The sequence below is a fragment of the Pteropus medius genome, unplaced genomic scaffold (assembly GCF_902729225.1).
Source record: "Pteropus medius unplaced genomic scaffold, Ma_sr-lr_union100, whole genome shotgun sequence".
NCBI classification, from domain to species: Eukaryota; Metazoa; Chordata; class Mammalia; order Chiroptera; family Pteropodidae; genus Pteropus; species Pteropus medius.
This window is the reverse complement of record NW_024340849.1, coordinates 3963829-3968855: the sequence shown is the minus strand read 5'-3', so window position 1 is coordinate 3968855 and position 5027 is coordinate 3963829. Positions and strand designations below refer to the sequence as shown.

The 5027-nt window shown below is 43.2% G+C and overlaps 2 pseudogenes; one reads left to right on the top strand and one right to left on the bottom strand.

Annotated features, from left to right (window-relative positions):
• Positions 1-3829: 3829 nt before the first annotated feature.
• Positions 3830-3948, bottom strand: LOC120589839 (uncharacterized; annotated as a pseudogene).
• Positions 3949-4622: 674 nt separating this feature from the next.
• LOC120591184 (uncharacterized) lies at positions 4623-4741 on the top strand (annotated as a pseudogene).
• The last annotated feature ends 286 nt before the right edge of the window (positions 4742-5027 follow it).

Sequence of the window (5027 nt, the reverse complement as noted above, 5' to 3'; positions counted from 1 at the left end):
GTCGGCGATGAGTAGTTCCATTACCAGGATTTTTCTTTGTGGAACTTTTCTCTTCCAGAGCTATTATGCTAAACGCGGGTATTGATGGTGCTACCCATGGAGCAGAAGCATCATAGCTTCATAACTTTTAGATATTTATATAAATCTTTGCTATAATGTCACTGCTGGCAACCAGCTGTGCTATGATATGTCACAATGATGAATCATCAAACATGGTAAAAATCTAAAGGACGGTTATATAAGAACCTGTATTAATAAACATAATTTTCACAAGTGCAAAATGAACATTTACATAAACTCTGAAACCTTCCAGAGCATTTACTCCAAAGTTCCCAGTACATGACTGTATTTTAGAATCATAATGATTTGCATGGAATATCTCACAGTGAAACAAATCCCTTCTGAAAACATACTTAAGACTGACACTTAATTGTACAACGTGTGATTATGTTATATCGAGACCTAATGTGGACACCTTTCTCTCTCCTGCTCTCGATGAAGTGCGAACGTAAACCCAGAAAATAATGTCAGGGACCACCAAAGTGTAACTCTGAAATGTGGGATAGGGAAAGAAGGCTAGTTAGGGACATTAGGACAGGAGGGGACGGGAAATCTTACAACCACCTCCAACCGAGGAAAGTGGCGGAGACCCCCCATGTCCTGATGCCGCGGACGAGCAGCAGAACACAGACGGGAGAGGCTGGTGCCCCCTGCAGACCAGATGCGAGTTTGGCCATCAGCACCGCGGGGGCCCGGCAGTGCTGACGAGGGGGACTGACCAGTGTCCTGCTGATCAGCTTCTGGGGAAAGTTAGGATTGTTTGCCTGGGCTCTGGGGGATGATGTGCCCTGCCCATCACCCAGACTCGCATCTGGAACTGAGTCAGTCTCCACACGTGTCCTTCCTTAGCAGCTCCTTCCTGCCCTTTTTCCCATGAGAAAATGAGCATACCCTGTCAACTCGACTCGCCGAGGCCTTGAGAGATCGAAATTTTAATTTAGTTTTAATGAATTGAAGTGGAATTTTACCACTTAAATATACTTCGGTTTCCCAACCAAAAATGTCACAAAATTATTTTAAAGGTTTTTTTTCCTTAAACATTTAGATATGATAAAACTCCAATATTGGTAAATAATATGTCATGAAACAAATGAATCGCTATGTAAAATTAGTATACTATTTTGAGAAAAAGAACAGTTGTCTTAAATATTATGCTGGCTTCGTTGGAAAATTATCTGACTCTTAACATGTCAAGTTATTATGGAATCCAGGTGAGTCTCAAATAGAGACCTTGAGGAGTCAGTGATGAAGCGCTGTACAAGGGGCCATATGTCCCAATCACACAGTGCAGGGTCGACAGAGGACAAGGACGCGTGTCCAGAAAAGCACGTGGCCTTCTGCCAGATGCTGGCTGTTAGGACCGAGAGCGCATCAGCTGATGAACCAAGAGAACGGATGTGAACCCTGAGCAGTGAAAACGGGGAAAAGACATTTATTCTGATCAATATAGAATACACCGGGCTTCGAAACAGAAGAATTATGCCTCGTACAGGAAACTTCTGGGGTTTCTCTTTCTTCTTCTCCTTTCTTTTGTGCTTGCCTATTACGTAGCATTATTTAATTATCTATTAACTACGATTCTCAAATACATGACACTTGCTATGGACCGAATCGCGTCCCCCTTCTAAAGTCCTTTGTTGTAGCCCTAACCCCCAGTGTGGCTGTGTTTGGTGACAGGGCCCTTAGGGAGGTAATGAAGGTTAAGTGAGGTCATAAAGATGGGGCCCCGATGTGATAGGGTTAGTGTCTTTATAAGAAGTGACATCAGAGAGAGAGTCCTCTCTGTCTCTCTCCAGTGAGGGCGGGTCGGGGGAGGGCAGAGCAAGAAGACAGCATCTGTATCTAGGAAGGGGGCTCCTTCCAGAACCCAACCATACTGACCCCCGCCTCAGACTTCCAGCCTTCAGAATTATGAGAATATCTTTTTTGCTGTTGCAAAAGCCACCACATCTGTAGTGGTTTGTTATTAAAGCCCGCACTGACTGAAACAATATTTATTTTGTCATATATCCAAGCGATGCAAGATGGAAAAGTAATTTTGAGTGAAAGATATCATACTTGAGAAAATTGGATTTGAAACGCTTTTGTGCGATATATGATATGTGTATAGGTATTTATAATTTAATACATACACAATTTGAAAGAAGATACATAGCCAGCACTTTATCAAAACCACATCTGGAGATTAGGAGACGATTGGGTGTCGGAGAGACAGACGGTTGTGTGTGAAGTTGAGGGTTCCCAGCTCAGGTCAGTGACTGTGCAGGTGCACCCTGATGAGCGCAGGTGAGTGAGAGGATTTTCCCACACCTGTGTTTCTTTCCAGGGGAGTCTAGAAGTCCAGGACTGACCCAGAGCCTAGAAAAGGCAATGAAGGGGGAGCTGGTTATTTATAATGTGCTGTTGAAAGTTCACAAGGCTCTGGGTGTCTATGTGTGTCGTTCAGGGATACATAAGCTGACACACACCAGCTACCACACCTGGCTTAGCTAAGTGACCAGTGGAATAGTAAAAAACAAAACAAACAAACAAAAAAACCTCACTTAAAACTTCTGCCCAAGCACCTCTGAAACCGTGATTCCTCATAGATAACTTGATGGTTCACAATCTAAAGACAAAGTATGCCCCGTGCAGCTGAGACCCTGGGGTTCGCTCCTGGAAGTCTCTGGGTCTACTGGTCTTGCTGTTCTATGTCTTGCTTACTGTGTTGGGTACCTTACTGGACGCCTCTTAGAGATTCGACTTTCTATGATCAATGCCCTTGATCATATTGGTGATGGAGGTAGAGACTTGACTCGTTTCTCTACCTCTCTCAAGGCCGTGTTCTCACACCGTGTCTCATAACTTATTTTCTTGACACCACGAAACACAGTTCGTGAAGGTCGCGACCCCGGACACGGTTATCTCACCTTGCAACTTAAGCACGCATTCTTATTATCTCTTGATTTGTAACAAAACCCCCTTTCCTCGAATATTTATTCATCTCATCGTGAGCTTATTTATATTAGCAGTTAGTTTCTGCTTGTCTTCCAAGAGTGGCTTATTGCCATTACAAGTCTTCACTAACTGCAGTTTATCCAAAGTAACGGACGTTCATTCAGAGTTGTTTATTTTGTCTCTAGAGTCCACTCGGAGAGCTGAGGCTTTAGTGCAGACTGGAGTTCTAGCGATATTTTTCCACTAAAAGAAGAGTACGTGTTATCGCATCTAGTATTTAACGTTTGCGAAGTGGTCTGAGCTGCAAAGATTCATGGGGCACTCGGAAGAACCCATCCCATTGCATGATTTTGAGCAAAGATGGCTAGTTTGGGGCAATGCACTCAACAGTACTGCTCTCCCTCTCTGTGGCGCTCACATCGGGCCCTATTTTTCCTGGGCCTGAGGCTCTGCTTTCTGTTGAACAGGTCGCCGTCAGGAAGCATCACTTGGGCTTTCTCGGTCTGTCTCCCGTTTCCGCACCTGCATTTTAGGAAGAATCACCGCTGTTCTCTTTTCTGTAGCAGTGAACAAAATGGTGAGCAGGTCCAGAAACTGACATATAGAGAGCATCCGTCTGTATGATGTGGTCGAGAAGTCCGTTCTCTCTTTGTACAAACAGGTGCGTGGACAGCTGTTATGGAAGTCCACTGATTTATATCGAAGATGTATTATTCCCTTTAGTACTTCATAATTTTCTTTTATTTATTTACTTATTTATTTAGGCGAGGAAACCCTTGGTTGACCTCACAGATTGCAAGGACCTCGTCAGCTTACAATCCCTTATTTTTTACGCCTACAGCACCCAGTCTTCCTAGGTGGTCTCCCATCCAAGTACTAACCAGGCCCGACCCTGCTTAGCTTCCGAGATCAGACAGGATTGGGCTTGTTCGGAGTGGCATGGCCGTAGACAGTAATTCATAATTTTCATTCAAAGCTGTATGACCGGAACATTTTATTTTAGTCATTTTTCAAAGTACTCTTTGATACCATCGAGTTCACCAAATATGAAGACAAAGTCAGAAGATAAATGGTTTATTTTTATACTTTAGACAACATTGCATACAATGTGGCAATAATAACAAAAAATGTCTCTGTCACACCAAAATGCATTAATACTTCTTTTTTGATGTAGATGGTATAATTTGTCTAGTGACCGGTAGAAAGAGTGAAATATACACTTTCTATGTATTTCTATATTCATTTTCTATTGCTGTATAATGATTACCACAAATTTAGTGGATCAGAACAGCCCAAGTTCATCATCCCACAGTTTCCACGGACTCCAGACCTTTGAGATGGCCTGCCCTCTGGTCTCATAAGCCTGGAACAAACGTTTCAGCCGACCAACCATGTCAGCCAGCCTCAGCTTTGTCTCTCAGGACGTGCACATCCCTCCAGATGCCAGGATGGTGACAGAACCTGCAAGCCAGTTCTCTGATGGAGCAGATAAGTCTTTGCTTGTCAGTTTCTCCTGGATTTTCCTGTTGCAACAATAATAGCCGCACTTCCAAGCTCTTTACATGTGGGAGCTAAAACTGGGAGTCGTAACAGCTGTATGGAATTCGTTTAAAAAATATTCTACCATCTACAGCCACGCCACCCTGAACGAGCCCAATCCCGTCTGATCTCGGAAGCTAAGCAGGGTTGGGCCTGGTGAGTCCTTGTATGAGACACCACCTAGGAAGACCAGGCACTGTAGGAGCTAATAAATAAATAAACAAACAAACAAACAAATAATAAATATTCTACCTCCTAAGCTGCTTTTCTCATAATATCACCTGGCCTTAGATAATGTCTAAAAATTATGTTAACTTTTTTCAGTCTTTTTTTTTTTCGCGAGGCTGGAATTTTTCTGATTATTTCCAGAGTCGTGAACCACTTCTTTCCACAGTTAAGAACATAACAATGACATGACAATGACCCATTGCTCAGCAAGTGCCACTGGGAAACGCAGGCCATTAAGTGGGTCTAAGTTTAAGAAGTTTTCT